The sequence below is a fragment of the Vombatus ursinus genome, unplaced genomic scaffold, assembly GCF_900497805.2.
Source record: "Vombatus ursinus unplaced genomic scaffold, bare-nosed wombat genome assembly UNPS02014822.1, whole genome shotgun sequence".
Taxonomy (NCBI): domain Eukaryota; kingdom Metazoa; phylum Chordata; class Mammalia; order Diprotodontia; family Vombatidae; genus Vombatus; species Vombatus ursinus.
Genome location: NW_020954600.1, coordinates 13021817 through 13038814, shown reverse-complemented (window position 1 = coordinate 13038814; position 16998 = coordinate 13021817). Strand labels below are relative to the sequence as shown.

Sequence of the window (16998 nt, the reverse complement as noted above, 5' to 3'; positions counted from 1 at the left end):
CTCAGGGTTATAGTGGGAGTCAAATGAGCTAACACAGGTAAAGTTCTTCATAAACCTTAGCATGTTATATGTATGATAGCTATGGGGGGGGATGCTATTAGGGGAAGAATGAGAACTTTATACTTTATTAGGGAAACATCAATGCCAAAAACAAAGGCCACATTAATGAGGCTGTGAGTATACAGGACAATGCCTGGGCACTCCTGGTACATACTTGTGATGCATCATGTTTTATTATGATTGTCCTTGTGTGTGTAATATTTCCCTCCCAGATTTAGAAGCTCCACAAAAGCAGGTACAATATTTTAACTGAACTTTGTATCACTCCTAAAGTCTATTGCAGTGCTCTCAACTGTATGGATTTAATGGCGTTATTCTAATTCGTGTCATTTTCATAGTCAAAACAGAAGATTTGGAGAAATGCTAAATTTTTTTTTGTCCAAACCCCTCATAACTTATTGTTTTTCTAAAATTATTTTTTCAATTATTAAGCATTTTTTCTCCCTCCAACCTCAACCCATTGTTTGCTAAAAATAAACAAACAAACAAACAAACAAACAAAAATCCTTGTAAAAATATGAATAGTCAAGCAAACAAATTTCCATATTGGCCATATCCAAAAATGTTGGTTCTCTATCAGGAGTTAAGTAGCATGCTTCATCATTGATTCTTTGGAATCATGGTTGATTGGAGTTTTTGTTGCCTTTAAATTATTACTTTTTATAATATTGTCATTATAGTATACACTGTTCCCCTGGTCCTGTTCACTTCCCTCTGCATCAGTTCATACAAGTCTTCTTAGATTTCTCCGAAACATTTTCTTTCATAAATTCTTACAGCACAGTAATATTTTGTTATCATTATATACTACAATTCGTTCAGCCAACCCCCAATTGATGACCACCCCTTAGTTTCCACTTCCTCATCACTGCTAAAAGAACTGCTATACATATTTTTGCACACGTAGGAATTTCCCCCCTTTGACCTCTTTAGAGCAGAGGTCTTGTAGTGGTATTGCTAAGTCAAAGGTGACTAAATCTTTTCCAAAAGCCTTGTAGCCCCTTCCTGGAATCCTTGATTTAGAGCACCATCAGACCTTAGAGATCATCTGCTGCAGTGGAAAGACTCAGAGGGCTTGGATTCAAATTTCACCTCTGTTACTCATTACCTATGGACCTTGGACTTCACTGCCCTGGGCCTCAGTAAAAGGAGGGAGTTGGTCTCACTGGCTTCTCAAGTTCTTTCTAGCCCTAAGTGCATAGCTCTTTGATCTTGTCACTTTCCTTTCCTAGGTCTCAGTTTCCTCATTTCAAAAATTGGGGTGTTAGACTAGTTGGCCTCCAGTTCTAAATCCATGATTTTATGATCTAGAACAAACTTTTCATTCTATAAATGAGGAAACTGAGTCCCATAAAGGTTAAGTGACTTCTCCAAGGCCATACAGATAATTAGTAGCAGAGGTAGGGTTTGAACTGTAGACTCAGGGTTCTTTCCACCACTCAAGCCATTTTGTAATGGTAACTCTGGTGCTTTACCTTCCATATACGCTACTATTGAGAACTGTTATTCTTTCTAAGGCTATTATCTCCTAAGCAGATCAGCCAATTCCTCAAGCAAACCAGGGGTGGAAATTAGCCAGAAGCCTACAAATAGCACTGGCTTATCCAGTTCCTCATAGTCATTAAAGGCTTGCAGTTATGGAAAGGTAGGGATCCCAGAGGACTTCTCCATAGGCTGCTGCTCCAGAATCATATTATCTGGAACTGGAATGGGGCCTGGGGATCATTCACTCAATCTCTTCTCTTTGCAGACTAGGAAGCTGAGGTCCTGAGAGAGGAAAGTTTCTATCCAAAGCCACACTAGTAGTAAATGGCAGGTCTGGGGTTAGAATCCAAGGCCTTTGAGTCCAAATCCAGTGATCTCCCCATTATATTATACTACCTCTGCAGCCATGCCTCTTCTCCCTAGGATTTGTGTGTAAGCTAGTCCAATGTTCAGGGCCCAGATGTTGGCTTGTAAAATTGCTGTGAAAGGAAAGAAGAAAAAAGGAAAGGAAAGAAGGAAGGAAAGAAGGATAGGAAAAAAGAAAGACAGACAGGAGGGAGGATGGAAGGAAGGAGGGAAGAAGGAGAGAAAGAAATAAAGACAGGAAGGAGGATCTAAGGAAGGAAAGATGGGTAGGAAGGAAGGAAGGAAGGAGGAAAAGAGGGAAGGAAGAAAGACAAGAGGGAGGATAGAAGGAAGGAGGGAAGGAAGGAAGGAAGAAAGATGAGAGATGGAAGGAAAGAAAGAAAAGAAAGAAAGGAAGGAAGGATGAAAGAAAGGAAAGAAGGAAGAAAGAAAAAAGAAAGAAACATAGAAAAGTACACAGAAATAAAGAAAGAAAGAAAAATAGGAGGGAGGACAGAAGGAAGGAAGAATGAATGAAAAAAGCATTCATGTGCTTTTTGGATGAGAAGCTAAGCCCAGAAGATCCAAATAGAAAAGACAGACCTTGCTCTCAAGGAGCTGACATTCGAATGGAGGAAATCACACAGGACAGGTTCCAGAGGCTGAACATAGAAGTCTGTGCTGAAAGTACAGGGAGGGAAGGATCTCTGGGCAAACTGTCCTGCACCACATTTTTGCTGTGGGTTGGCCCTGACCATCCAACTCTATGCAAAGCCAGGAAGCCGAGGGAAATCCCCTGGTCAGTTGTTGTTGTTTTGCTGGTGCCCCATGTAAAGCAGAGTTCCCCCTTTCTCAGCTTCCCCCAGTCCCAAGTCTGGCCAGTGGCTGGCCCTCGCTACAGTAGAGGAAGTAGTGCAGAATGGAGGTCGGAGCACTGGAGGTGCAGTCAGAACGCAAGGGTTTGAATCCAGGCTCCACCACTCACTTCATTTGTGACCTTAGGGAAGGCAAGTTCCTTCAGCTTTCCAGGCCTCAGTTTCCTTTTCTGTAAAATGAGGCAATTGGACGATATGCGCTCCAAGGTCCTGGCCAACTCTTCATCCTGTGATGCATGATCAACCTCAGGTTTTGTCTTCAATTTCCTTGAACCTTTGGGTTAAATTGTCTTTGTAAACCAGTACCTGGTCCCAGAGTACACACTGGCGATATAAAGACAAAAACTAGACAGTCTCTGCCCTCAGTGAGCCTCTAGTTTACCAGAGGGAAACAACATGTTAGTGTTTATTGAATTGAATTGTCCCCCCAAGGATCTAACCCAAACGACAAGGTGTTTGGGCACCAGGACAAGGGAGCAACCGATAAGCCTTCCCAAGTTGAGACTGAAGTCATGCTCTACAGGGAGCTTGTTTCTTTTTTTGGGCTTCTAATTCATCCTCTTCCTCCCCCAGAACTAGAGAGGATTAGCTAGTGGTAACCCCAAGGCCTGGGTGAAAAAACCTGGGTTCAAATCCCAGCTCTGCCACTGTGTGACCTTGAGTAAGTCATTGCTAGTTAGGTCTCAGTTCTCCTCATCTATCAAATGAGAGGTCTGGAGAGGACAAACTCTCAGATGATTTCTCCCTTTAGGTCTATGACCCTATAAATAAGCTTCCCTTGGAGAGACCATCTAACCGGGAAGTAGGTATAGTCAATCATTCAATCAGGTACTTATTGGGCATGACCAACCAGTGTATGATAAACAGAGAAGAAGATATGGTCTCTTGTATTTGAAACCCCTTGTCGAGGGAAGAACATTGGCTTTGATGTCAGAGACCTCCTGGCTTGGCTATATTTTACCCTTATCCATGTGTATCTATCTCTACATATCTAATATATCTATACCCATACATATCTAAACTTGAGAAGGTAAGAGAATAAGCATTTATATAGCACCTCCTATGTGCCAGGCATTGTGCTAAGTACTTTATAAATATCTCATTTGATCTTCAAAACAGCCCTGAGAGGTAGGTGCTATTATTACCCCATTATATAGTTGGAGAAACTGAAGCAGAGGTTAAGTGACTTGCCCAGGGTCATATAGCTGGTACGCGGCCGAGGCTGGATTTGAGACCAGGTCTTCTAGCGCTCCATCCACTGAGCCAACAATTGCCTAGAGAAGTTATTTCACTTCTCTGGGTATCTGGCTCATCATCACAATGATAGGGAGTGGATCTTGTCTCTAAATCTCAGCTCTAACGCTTATAAGCTGTGTAACCTCAGCAAGTCAGTGAACCTCCTTGTCTCAGTTTCTTCATCTACGACACGGAGATAACAATTCTGGCATCATGAGACTTGCAGGGCGGTTGTAAGGAAAGTGTTTTGTAAACGTTAACAGGTTATGGTAATGGAGGCTATTAGGAGGGGCAGGGCTGTGTTATGGAAAGAGCTCGGGATCTGACTCTCCTAGAATCCCCACTTTTTTAATCTGTGTGACTGAGAACAATTCAGTTACCCTTTTTGAGCCTCTGTTTTCTCATCAGGATGGGTAATAGTCATCGGACTGCCAATTTGGTAAGACTGGTGCAAAGAAGATGTTTTGTAAACTTTAAAACTGAGATCTCACCATGTCATTCGTTTCCTCCTTCCACGGTTCCCTACTGCGCCGTGGATAAACTATTGACTCCTCTGTTTGGCATTTATAATACTTCACAGCTTAGCTCTAACCTGCTTCTCCTGGTTCATTCTATATTACCCCTCTTTCCACACTGTGAGATCTCATCAAGCTGGCCACAGTCTTCTTTGACCTCCTTGGAGGGGTGTGCTGGAGTCAGCTCAAACCAGCTTGCAAGATCCAATTGTAAAGTTTTCAGTGTGGGCATTTAATTAGAGCACTGGATATGGAGTGAGGAAGATCTGAGTTCAAATTCAATCTCAGATACTTATTAGCTATGTGACCCTGAGCAAGTCACTTAACTCCTGTTTGCCCCAGTTTCCTCAACTGTAAAATTAGGATAACATCATCTGCCTCACAGGCTTGTCACAATCAAATAAGATAGTATTTGTGAAGTGCTTAGCGCAGTGCCTGGCACATATGAGGCACTATATAAATGCTAGCTATTATTATTATTATTGTCATTATTATTACTTATAACTTGGAAATTGGGAGTAGCTAATATGACAAATCAGGACTTGATTTATTGTCTTGTTGATTACTCTTAAAAAAGTGATCAAGAAAATGTTAATAATGAAGATTAAATTGAAAAGTTACACATTAACCAAACCCCCAAGCCAGTTGTTAAACATTTACTAGCACATGCTTGTTTCTGGGCCTTTGTATTGCACCCTTTCCCCCCTCTCCCCTATTCCTGGAATGCACACCTTCCTCACCCTTGCCTCTAATAATGCCTCTCTTTCTTCAAGGAAGCTCAAAGGTTAGCCTTCTACATGATGCCTTTCCTAATCCTCTGAACTGCTAGTACCTTCTGTCCCCAAACAACGCTGGATTTATTGGTTTTCTATTTGATTTGTTTGTCCTTATGCTTCCCCTCTGAGATGACCTTAATCTAATTTATACATATCTGGTGCATACATCGTTATTAACATCTTCTCTCCCCCATTAGAGCAATAGTGGTGGCAGTGGTGTGGTGATGGGGGACTCCTTGAAGGCAGAGACTTTTTTTGCTTTTCTTTGAGTCCTTAGAACTTAGCCTAGTGCCTGGCACATAGGAAGTACTTTAAAAATGTTTGTTGACTGACTGAATAATATATAGGTTGTCCCCTCCAATCAAATGTAAGCACCTCAAAGACATAGATCACTTAATTTTGGTCTCTGTATCTTCAACTATTGACACTTCATAGGCTCTTAGTAAATGCTTGTTGATTGAAATAAACGTGGGGATTATTATTAAATCCAGTGTTATTTTCAATCTTGCTAAGAGGATCCAAAGAATAAATAAACAAAGTAATAAAATTACAGTATGTGGTAGACCATGATTAATGACTTTATGGTCTTGTGGGTGGAGAGGGAGTAATCTTCATTGGTGCAGATTACAATTCATCTGCACCTTGTTGTCCATTTGATTTTTACTTGTGGCTTTCCTGGATTCACAGAATCACAAATCTGGAAAGGATCTTGAAGACCATCCAGTGTAGCCTGGATGTGGACAATTCCCTCTCCAGTATACCCAACATATGATCATCCAGTGAAAATCTCCAGCGGAAGGACATTTACTAATTCTAGGCATCCAGGTTGGTGAAGGGCTTCAAGTCCATATCATGATGTCCTAGAAGATTCGGTTAAAGGGAGCAGGGGTGTTTATAATCTGGATGAGAGAAGACTCAGGTGGGACAAGATGGCTGAGGTCAAGTATTTGAAGGATTGCTGTACAATGGAGAAGAGATTGATTAGACTTGGTCAGTTGACTCTGGAGGGAAGAATTAGGAGCAATGAATGGATGAGTGGAGTTACAAAGAATCAAAGTGAGTCAGGACTTTGGGAACGACTTCCCGACGATCAGAACTGTCCCACAGTGGAAAGACTGCTTTAGAAGGTACTAGGCCCAGTACTATATTCTTCCCTACTGGAGGTCTTGAAGGAAAGACTTGTTGGTTATGTTGTTTCAGGAATGGATTGGACTTCTAAGATCTGTCCCAACTTTGAGATTTTGTGCTTATGTAATGTTGAGCTAGAAGAAACGTCAGAAGTCACATCTAGTCCACCCTCCTTCATTTAAGACGTGAGGAACTGAGCCTCAGAAAAGGGAAGTGACTTGTACTAAAGTCATGCTCATGGTAAGTAGCAAAGTCTAGTATTTGGATTCTACCAAAGGTAAGACATTTTATCTCTCTGTGAGCCTCAGTTTCCTCAACTGTAAAAAGGTGATGAAAACTTTACACTCCCCATCTAACTACTGAAAAGAATATGGTTTGCAATTAAAAAAAAAAAAAGGCTGGGTATCCCTATCTTGGGGCAGGGCCTGGAGTCAGGAAAACTCATCTTGAGTTCAAATCCCATCTCAGATATACTGGCTGTATGACCCTGGGCAAGATACTTAACCCCAGTTGCCTCAGTTTCTTCATCTGTAAAATGAGTCAGAGAAGGAAATGGCAAACCACTCCAGCATCTTTGCCAAGAAAATCCCAAATGGAGTCACAGAGAGTCAGATGTGATTGAAACTATTGAGCACCAACAATAATCTCTTCTATCTTGTCCAGGCTAAAAGTACAAGGCCTACTCATGGGCCCATTCTGATTGACCTGGGAGCTTTGACCTGCTCAATTTTTTGACCACACTAGTTTGGCCCTCCCTGGGCAACCTGGGGGCCCCATGTTCTAGAGGTTCACCAATAAATACCAAACAGTGCAGATACCCAACTGGCATTGCCCACTGCAGCTCAGAACTCCCAAGCTGAAGAACTCCACCAGCCTCAGCATCCCAGGTAGCTGGGCCTTACAGGTGTGCACCACCTGCAATCTTAAAGCACTATAGCAATGTGAGCTGTTGTTACAAACACTCTATAATACGAGCTTTTGTTCTTTTTTTAAAAATTTTAATTAAATGTTAGAAACTCATTTTTAAACAGCAATGCAGACAATCAGATCTGGTAAGTCACTGGACATTCAGGCTGATCCATTTCATCACAGGAATTGTCATAAATAGATTCTACTGTATTCCTTTCAATTTAATCCAATAAATGTTGATTAAGTCCCAATTCCATTCCAGGAACTCTGTTAAGAGGGGTGTATGAAGACCTCCAGTCCCTCACCAAATAACCTCAAGGATCTTATATTCTGCTTGGGGGGAGGGAAGGGAGAGAAGGGAAAAGATGACACAGCAAGTAAGTAAAACAAAAAATATACAAAACACATGGAAAGTAGGTGGTACGGTGGAAAATGCTGTAATCCTTAAGTCAGACCACCCGGGCTCAGATCCCATCTCTGGTACATACTGGCCATGTACTTTCTGTGGAACCCTGGGCAAATGACTTAACCCTATTTGCCTCAGTTTCCTTATCTGTAAAATAAGGAGGTTGAACTTGATGATCTCTGAGCTTCCTTCTGGTGTTAAGTCTGTGATTCTATAACAAAACTGGAAGGAAAGAGGACCTTTTGTTGCTGTTCAGTGGTTTTAGTTGTATCTTACTCTTCGTGAGCCCATTTGAAGTTTTCTTCGCAGAAATACTAGAGTGGTTTGCCATTTCCTTCTCCAGATCGTTTTACAGGTAAGGAAACAGAGGCAAATAGGGTTAAGTGACTTGCCCAGGGTCCCACAGCTGGTAAGTATCTGAGACAGGATTTAAACTCAGGAAGATGATTCTTCCTGACTCCAGGCCCGTTACTTTATCCACTGTGCCACCTAACTGCCCCAGACTAACTCTGAGGTCCCTCCTAACTCTGAAATACAATTCTACAGTAACTGGGGGCCCTGGAAGCCTTGACTGCAGCCTCTGAATCCTTCCCTTGCCTCCCAGTGGAGCAGATGCTTTGAGGGGTTTTCAGACTTAAGTTCTCATGTTAGATTCAGATGAGAAACTGGGCACAGATCTAGCCCTGGAGTAGGTAAAGTAGGCCCTTCTTTGATTTTAGAGACAACCAAGAAATGTCTCTTGGTCTAAAAATTCCTTCCAGGCTGAGCTACCACCATTAGTCACTGTTGAAAGTTGAAGGGATTTATAGGAAATGCAAATGTCTTCTGGGAGGTGTAAGTTATCAAAACCATTATCATCCCATTAGCCCAAATTACTTTATCAGATTAGTAGAGAGCAGGGCCCTGGGGAGATGGGATTCTGCATGGGTGAGACTGGATGAGAAGAGGAAGGCAGGCTTGAGTCACAGGGAGAGTGTGGGCTCATGAGAAGCAGCAACCACCATTTGGGGGGATTAAGTTGAGTGTCACCCCTCAGCAAACACTCTTAGACAGATGAAAGCAGGTTAGAATGAACATCAAAGGCAGCCCCGATCCATAGACCTGAGAACATAAATCTTCGGGAACGACAAGTTGGTAGGAATGTTGCCAAGTGGTTGGTTGTGTATGAGTAACTCAGGTCTTTCTGAGCTCCAGCTTTTAGCAGTCTTTCCTCGCATCGTTTCTCTTCTTTCTCCTTTCTCCTGATGCTCCTGGTTATCATGCCAGTAACTTTCAAGCCAGGTAACCTCAGAGCCATACCTAGGACGGAGTGACAGGGGCTTGGCCCCAAGGTTCTGATATTTAAGGGGCCCTGTTAGCACTCACATTCTGCAGGTTAGAAGCAGCTGAGTTTAGCACCTAGTCATCAAGCATAACTTGTTAAAATAGAAAGCTATTGATGAGGTCTAGAGCTTAGGGGTGCTGGGACCCCAAAACCACAACACAGTGTCCTGCCTGAAAGAATTCAACCCAAGCCTTCTTTCAGCTGAAGACAAAGGTTTATTAAAGATCTGCCATATTGGCCTTAAGGATTCTGAGTACCTGTGAGCTAGTGGCTGGATTGTAAAAATCTGAGCAGTGGTTAGACTATGAGAATCCCAGCATCTTACTGGAGACAAGATGGACCTTATATACAGAAAGACTATGGGAGGGATCTAGGAGTGGCCAAGTGGTCTGAGGTAATACAACTCCAGGGGTGGCCAAGGGACAGTGGAGCCTACATAGGATTAAGGGTGGGAAATGGCCTGGGGGACACAGGGAGGTAAAACAATGAAGGGCCAGGCTAGGTAAAGGGTAACTGAGATTGGGCATAGCCACAATGAAAAGCCAGTTGATGGGATTATAGCCTCAGGGGACCGCCAGAGATTTGGCCATGTGGGGAAAGTCCAGGGTTTTCCCTTTTTGGGGTCTAGATCCTATCCTCATCACTACCAGGGAGATCCTTCTGGCAAAGGAAACCGACTATGGCTGTACCTGGTCAAAGGCATCCTCATAGTGTCCTGAGGGTATCTGTCTCCACTTCTCTCCCACCCCTACCACTGCTTTGAATGGCCTCAGGTGACAAAATTGCTGGTTAGGGCTCAACCTTGTGGTCACAAAGGGTGTGGCCCAAGGTAACCACCCCAACTGTACCTACCCTTGAGATGACTGTACCCAAAACAATTTTTCCTAGTTCTTGCTGACCATATATTATGACCAAGATTGAGGCCCTTGCCTAGAGGAGATAGTACTAAGGGGAAAAATTCACTAGATTTAAAGCTGGAAAGAACTTTGGAAATTGAATAATCCAAGCCCCTAACTTCTCAGATGAGAAACACGAGATCTCAAAAGCCAAAGTCACTTGGCCAAGACCCCACAGATAATCAGTGGGTAGAGCTGGGATCTGAATGAACTCCAAATCCAGTGTTGTACTGTACCAACCTGCCAAGCATAGCAGCTACCTTCTCCCTGATGCTTTCAGAAACACAACCACATTTCTTGGGAAGTAGGCAGTGTGGTGTGGAAGAAAGAACACTACATGTATAAAACTGGGTGCCTTGGGTTGGCATCCCGAATCTGCCACTTAGCACCTGTGTGACCTTGGCCAAGGAATTCCACATTTCTAGCCTTCAGTTTCTTCATCTATAAAACAAGTTAATTGGACTAGATAATATCAAAGGTCTCTTCCAGTCTGGGTGTTTCATGTTCTAAGGTCCCTTCAAGTTCTAACATTCTATATTTAAATCTCTTTCCAGCTTTAATATTGTATGTAGTATGTTAATATTATGTGTTCTCTGTCTAGCTTGGACCTTCTACGTTCTATGTTCTAAGGTTCCTTTTTCTTCCAGACCCAATGATTATCTGTCAAAGGGCCCTTCCTTTCCCTTTTGCTACCCTGAGGGCATAGTACCCCATGTGGATGGGTCAGACACTTTATTATCTGGTATTGACGAGGTCTAGAGGTTTAGGGGTGCTGGGACCCCAAAACCACAACACAGTGTCCTGCCTGAAAGAATTCAACCCAAGCCTTCTTTCAGCTGAAGACAAAGGTTTATTAAAGATCCACCACATTATCCAGATTCTTAAGGAATCTGAGCATCTAAGAGCTATTGGCTAGATTGTAAGAATCTGAGCATCTTACTGGAGACAAGACGGACCTTATATACAGAAAGACTATGGGAGGGATCTGGGAGTGGCCAAGTAGTCTATGAGGTAATAGAACTCCAGGGACCTGGATCATGTGGCCAAGGGAGAATGGAGCCTAGATAGGATTAAGGGTGGGAAATGGCCTGGGGCCATAGGGAGGTAAGACAATGGAGAGCTAGGCTAGGTCAAGGGTAACTGAGAATTGGGAGATTGGGCTAGCCACAATGAAAGGTCAATTGATGGAATTATAGCCTCAGGGGAACACCAGAGATCTCCTAGATCAAGTGGGAGAATTCAAGGAGAATCCCTTAGACAAATGGGACCCAAATTCTTTTTGGGGTAAGGGGCAAAGGTCTCAGCTTGGGCCCATACCCCATCAGTATCACTGAGCATGGAGATTCCTGAGAATCTGTTATCTGAAAACAGTGGGATACAGCTGGAGGCAATGGTATAGTATGGATGGGGAGTGGGGAATTGACATGAATGTACACAAGGTAGGGGCACAAGCACTTTCTACTGAGCTGTATCACATACATTTTCCAGTATGCTCTAAGATGGCTTCACCTTTTGCTATGTCCTAGGGTGTGGAGCAAGAAAATGTTGGCCTAACTATCCTCATCTGTTCAAGATCCAGGAAATGTGATTAGACATGGGAATGACAGGGGAAGAGAAAGGGACTTTCTGAGCTTAATAAACCCCTCTGGTTTCACCCAGTGAACAGACAGTACTTTCTAGCTGCTGGTGCAAGGGATGTTTATACTGATGGTGCTCAGCCCCTTAAATCTTTGATCTCTCACATTGAACACATTAAGAGTCTTGCTTTTCTTTTTTCTCACTTGTTTCCAGCAACAGAGTAGTGACTCCATGTGCTAATGATAATTAGAAAAAGAGTCTTTGACACTAGCTGTATGTCTTTGAAGATTCCTTTGTTCACTAGAGTCAGGCATGACAACACAGGTTGGTGGTTGATGAGGTTCAGAGCTATCTGGGACCCAAAGCAATAAGATTGCTTTATAATGGCAGTGTTGAGGTCTAGAGGTTTAGGGGTGCTGGGACCCCAAAATATTAAGAGCAAGAGACACAGGTCCTGCCCGGAAGAATTTGACCCAAGCCTTCTTTAAGTCAGAGACAAGGTTTATTAAAGATCCGTCATATTGGCCAGACTCTTAAGGAATCTGAGCTTTTTCCAGCTATTGGCTAGGTTCTTAAGGAATCTGAGCACCTTAATGGAGACAAGGTGGACCTTATATACAGAAAGACTGTGGGAGGGATCTAGGAAGGATCTTGATTGGGAGTGACTGGGGTCAACATAGGGTCAAGGGTGGAAAGTAGCCAGGGACCATCAGGAGATAATAGGCAATGGAGAGCTGGGCTAGGTTTAGGGTAACAGAAAATTGGGAAATTGGGCATAGGGGATAATGAAAGGCCAGTTGATAGGATTATAGCCGCTGGGGAAATGCCAGAGACTTCCTTGATCAAGTGTGAGAATTCAAAGAGAATCCCTTAAGACAAATGGGACCCAAATTCTTTTTTGGGGTAAGGAGCAAGTGTCTCAGCTTGGGCCCATACCCCATTAGCAGGATGGCTCATCCAAGATGCAGAGAAATGTTCCATTAGAGTGGAGAACTAGTACACTTTTTTTTTTCTTTTACACTGATAGAGTGCCTTGTCTCTGTTTCATTAATGTCAATCACCCAAGTCATGATATCTTGACTGGGGAAAATTCTAGTGGTCGAATCCATTTTTTTAAGGGTTAAGAAAATTGACAAGGTTGTTTATTTGCCTATATTCAATTAATTCAACTTAAGTGGTGCCTAAAGAGCATGGATTTCTAGTTTTGTAAATTGCTTTCTAAATATGAAAATGCCAAAATGAACAGTATGCACTTTTCTTTTTAGGGAGAAGCAGTAGAAATCTCGGAGGTTACTGGTTGGCATAATAGATAGAGTGCTGGGCCTAGAGTCAGGAAGACTCATCTTCATGAGTTTAAATCTGGCCTCAGATATTTACTAGCCATGTGACCCTGGACAAGTTGTTTAACCCTGGTTGCCTCAGTTTCCTCATCTATAAAATGACCTGGAGAAGGAAATGGCAAACCATTCAACTATCTCTGCCAAGAAAACCTCAAATCGGGTCACAAAAAGTCAGACACGATTGAGAAGCAACTGAACAACCACAAAAATAGAAATCTGGAGAGTTTTTTTTCCCTAAAAGTTGGGGATGAGAATTTGGGGGGCTGATTTATGTACACTTATATAGACATGTTCTAAAGTACTACATGTTTTGAATAATCAGTATTAAAGTTTTTGTGACCTAAAACTTTTTCATTAAAACAAAAACAAAATCCCTTCCAGATTTTATTTTATTTTATTTTATTTTATTTTATTTTATTTTATTTTATTTTTTCCAGATTTTATTTTGGGAAACCAGTTTGAAGTCTGCCTTTGACATTACCTACATGTCTGCCCTGGTCTAATTTAGTTAGGTTGGGATTTAGAGCTGGCAGCTGCCTTTCTTAGCTAGTGCAGTGGTTCTCAAAGTGTGATTTACAGACCCCTGAGGACCTGGGACCCCTTTCAGGGGGTCAATGAGATTAAAACAATTTTCACAATAATACTGTTATTTTAATTTCTAATACAGTAACTACCAATAGATATAACCCACATGAATAAAAGGTCTTTGGGGGACTCTCAATAATTTTTAAGAGTGTAAAGGAGTCCAGAAACCAAAAAGGTTGAGAACTACTGAAATAATCCAACTCTTTCAATTTGCAGATGAGCTGAGAAGGTCCAACAAGGTTGTGACTTGCCAAAAGTCACATGGGAGGTGAATAGGAGAGCCAGAGTTTTGAAACAATTGGCCCTGGGATTGGGCTAAGATGAGCTGCTCAGGCTCTGTGTTCTACTTAGGCTTATGCCTAATACCTCCTTATACTGTGGAAAAGACCACCCAATAACAATCCCCTCTCCTACTATTGGATTGCAGATGGGAGAGACATGAAATCAGAGAGGAAAGGTTGAGAGGCAGGATGAGAGTCCAAAATGATTTAGAGCTGGAAGGGAACTTAGAGGTCATCTAGTCCAACTTCTTCATTTCTCAGCTAGGGGAAACTGAGGCACAGAGAAGTTAAATAATTAGCCCAGCATCACACAGCTAGGAAATGTCTAAGGGCAGAATTTGAACCTAGGTCTTCCAAACTCCAGGTACAGTTCTCTACCGCCCCTAAGCCAAAGTTCATCCCTCTGTAGAGTCAAGTAGTTTTGGCTCTCAAACAACTTACATTCTACTAGGGGTTAGGAGGAAGGTGGTTGGCAATTGTGCAACAAATTCAGAAATAAGAAAGAGGAAAACTGAGGCAGGAGAGGGAGCTAACAACTGGGAAGGTTCTGTAGGATTGTAGGTGAGCTGAGTGTTGAAGGAAGATGAGCATTTGGTGGAGGTGAGAATAGAGTAAATGCAAAGAGGAAGGATAGAAATATTAGAAAGTTTAGAAAATAACTTAGAATCCAACTTGTCTGGAAAAGCAAAATTCGTGAAGGGGAGTAGTAGGAAATGAGGGTGGAAAAGTAGACAAGAGGCTGATGGTTCTGGATCCTAAGTGCCCTACTGAGAAGTTCCCAGTTGGGAACCATTGAAGTCTTTTGAGTAGGGGATGATGTGTTTAGATTGGTGCCTTAGGAAAATTATTTTGGCAAGTGTGTGGAAGATGGATTAGAGACCTTTGTGATCTCCCTGGGTGGGTGGTGTGTTGCACAAAGTAGGTGCTTAATAAGTAGTTGTTGTATTGTCTACAATCTGTCGGAACTTAGATAAGCAAATGGCATTGAGGTACTTCCTGAATGGGGAGCTGGTCCCCAGGCAGGCAGGAGTGGTCTCCTATGTGGTCACCCAGCCTTCTTTATCCTTGGCTAGGTCTTTGGGTCAATGACCTGGCAATGGTAATTAGCCACCTTGATAATGAGTTAATAAGGATGTTTTGCATTTTTGTGGGGCATGGCGTTTTCAAGCTGTTTTATAGTCATTTATTTATTCATCATCCCTTTGCCCCAGAGCTGTAGGTCAATGTGGTCACCTTCAAGAAACTTGAGTCACCAGGAGGTGTGGTTGAACTGCCTGAGGCCAAACAGAAAGGCAGCAGTGAGTAACTGCAACCTTTTGGCCCCCTTTCTCTGTTTTCAGTATGCCCCCTTTCCAAAGATCCAATCCGTCAGGCTACCTACCCCCTTTGATGTCTAGGACCTCTCTGGGTATCCTGCCCAGTTCTGTTCTCCAAGCCATAAGACACAGGGCCTTAACCCTAACTCTCTCCCTCCCATCAAAATACACCAATTATATCCTTGCCCCTTTCTCTCAGAGCCAGGCTAGGTAACAATGATTTGGTACTTCACAGGTTGGTACCACCAGCATGCTAGGCACTAGAGATTCAAGTCCAGAATCCAAAAGGTCTTGGAGCTTACAGATCATATCCCACCTACCGTTTCTCCTTCTGTGATGCTTGTCCAAGTCTTTCAATGACTTAGTCAGCAATACTGCCTTCCCTTAATCTCCCAGAAAGGATCTTTCCCGAATTCTGGAGGCCCTCTAAGTCTGTCAACCTTTCATTAGCACCACAACATCATTTGGACCATGCATTGATTAGCCTGTGCCATCACTACATGACTTGCCCACCTCCAGTGTCATCCAATCCAATCCAACTGAGTTCAAAGTAATATGGAGCACCTATATATAAAGCCCTTTGTGTGTTGTGAGGGGGTACAAAGATAAAACCATATTACAATAAAAACACATGTAAGTGAATCCAAAGTAGATGCAAAGTAATTTCATAAGGTGTGGTATCAAGGAGAATACAAATAACTGCAATGGAAGACTATTACACTGTTAGAAAGAAAAATGAAGAATTCAGAGAAATATGGGGATGCTTGTATAAAACAATGCATAGAGAAGTGAGCAGAATCTTGAGAAAAAGCTACACAATAACTAGGCTAATGTAAATGAAAACAACACTCCAAAGCAGTTGAACTTATATTTATTGACTACTATTGGTCTCATAGAAATGAGATGGAACATACTAACATTCTTTAGAGAGAGAAATGGGGGGCCATGGGAGCAGAAGTTTGCAGGTACTGGCACATGTCATCTTTTATGGTTTTCCTTAACTGTTTTTCTTCCTTGCAAAGTTGAATTCAATAAGGAGCAGGGCTATGTTAGGAAAAGATTGTGGTATTAAAAAAGATGTTAGTAATGCTTTCTTATTCATATATCGATTATCTTTTAGAAGTAAGTAGTTAGGGGACAGAAAATTAAATGAAAACTGTACTATTCTTTTTCAAATTTTTAGTGAGACAACTCTTTTCCTTCTTTATTCTATCCTCCTTTAAATGAAATGTCCTTTGTGATTCCTGCACCTAAGTGGGTCTACCTAGTGCTGTCAATGTTTTAGATTCAAATTATACTCATATACACACTATATATGTATGTATGTGTATATATGTGTATATACGTGAATTATATTTAGAGATAATATTGGAACAAAGCACAGAAATACAAATACAGTTTGTTGAATCAAAGATGACCATGGTATTCCATAAAGGGGAAAAAGAGGAAAAAGAATTTGCTCCCTAACTGCTCTTTGAACACCACTACTTGTTTTTATTGTTGTTCAGTCATTCAGTTGTGTACTACTCTTTGTGACCTCATGACCCATGGCACGCAGGTCCTTCTATCCTCCACTATCTCTCAAAGTCTGTTCAAGCTCATGTTCATTGTTTCCATGATACCATCTATCCATCTCATCCTCTGTCATCCCTTTTTCCTTTTGCATTCAATCTTTCCCAACATCAGGGTCTTTTCCAATGAGTCTTGTCTTCTCATTATGTGGCCAAAGTGTTTAAGCTTCAGCTTCAGGATTTGACCTTCTAAAGATTACTGCTGCTACTGCTACTACTAATAATATTACTACTACTACTGTTCCTACTATCATTACTACTACTACTACTACCATTACTGTTACTACCAGCACTACTACTACTACTACTACTACTACTACTACTGCTACTACTACTACTACTACTACTACTACTACTACTACTACTACTACT

At 42.0% G+C, this 16998-nt stretch overlaps 1 long non-coding RNA gene across 1 annotated transcript in view; it reads left to right on the top strand.

Moving 5' to 3' along the window:
• Positions 1-6560: 6560 nt before the first annotated feature.
• The window catches only part of LOC114024732, a 46340-nt gene continuing 35902 nt past the window's right edge, over positions 6561-16998 (top strand). The window contains exon 1 of the long non-coding RNA XR_003566943.1: positions 6561-6660. This is a non-coding gene — a long non-coding RNA (uncharacterized LOC114024732). The remainder of the gene's footprint in view (positions 6661-16998) is intronic.